Genomic DNA, 1163 nt, shown 5'->3' with positions numbered 1-1163 from the left:
CTGAAATCCTGGCATGTGCTTGTGCTCTGACCAGGAATTGAACTGGTAACTTGGATGCATGGGACAACACTCAACCAACTGAGCCACCCCAGCCAGAGCTTGGATGCTTTATGTTGAATTTGTTGAAAAACCCTCACAGTACTTTCAGGTTTTTATCAAAATGGTTTTCATTTCTTAATTTTCTTTTTCAAATCAGTGAGAGAATCAAGCTGAATAAGCAATAAGATGTCACCCATTTAATAGAAAAAATCTGGACTGCAACTTTCTCTTGGTACTGGCCATCGTTATGTGTGTTGAAATTAACCACTTCCTACATAGAAACCATAGAAACCAGTTATAATACAACTATACAATGGAGTACTATGGAGCCCCTAGAAGTGATAGTTTTGAAAACCTATTCATGACATGAGATAATGTTCTGGATATGAGGTTAATTGAAAATGCAGGGGCAGTGCCCTCGGCAGTCCAGGATCTGTCTCTTGCTTCGACAGTGTTTGGACGGAACAGACCCCGGGGACGCCCCTTCTTCCAGCCTCTGACCACCCTCCTGCTTCTTATCCAGTCACCACCTTCAGAACCACCTCCAGGACCAGCCAACACACTGTATTTTTTTTTCTACCTTAACTCCTTATTGCCCAACAACCATGAGCTCCCAAATTCGTCAGGATTATTCCAGCGAGGTGGAGGCTGCGGTCAACTGACTGGCCAACCTGCACCTGCGGGCCTCCCACACTTACCTCTCTCTGGCTTCTATTCGACCAGGATGATGTGGCCATGGAGGGCGTGGGCCACTTCTTCTGGGAGTTGGCCGAGAAGAAGCACGAGGGCGCTGAGCGTCGCTTAAAGTTGCAAAACCAGCATGGTAGCCGCCTTCTCTCCAGGACGCGCTGAAGCCTCCCCAAGATGAGTGGGCAAAACTCAGGGCGCATGGAAGCCGCCCTGGCCTTGGAGAGGAGCCTGAACCAGGCCCTTTGGGAGCTGCAGGCCCTGGTTCTACCCACAGGCCCTCAGCTCTGTGACTTCCTGCAGAACCACTTCCGGGGTGAGGAGGTGAAACTCATCAGGAAGATGGGTGACACCTGACTCACCTCCGCAGGCTGCTGACCCCCAGGCCAGGCTGGGTGAGTATCTCTTTGAAAGGCTCACCCTCAAGCACGACTAGG

The 1163-nt window shown here is 50.2% G+C and overlaps 1 pseudogene across 1 annotated transcript; it reads left to right on the top strand.

The window, feature by feature from the left end:
• The first annotated feature begins 644 nt into the window (after positions 1-644).
• LOC307112282 (ferritin light chain-like) lies at positions 645-1162 on the top strand (annotated as a pseudogene). The gene has a single exon. The product of its transcript is annotated as a ferritin light chain-like (transcript).
• Position 1163: the final 1 nt, after the last annotated feature.

The sequence above is a fragment of the Cnephaeus nilssonii genome (assembly GCF_951640355.1).
Source record: "Cnephaeus nilssonii genome assembly, chromosome: 15".
NCBI lineage: Eukaryota > Metazoa > Chordata > Mammalia > Chiroptera > Vespertilionidae > Cnephaeus > Cnephaeus nilssonii.
This window is presented reverse-complemented; position numbering and strand designations above follow the sequence as displayed.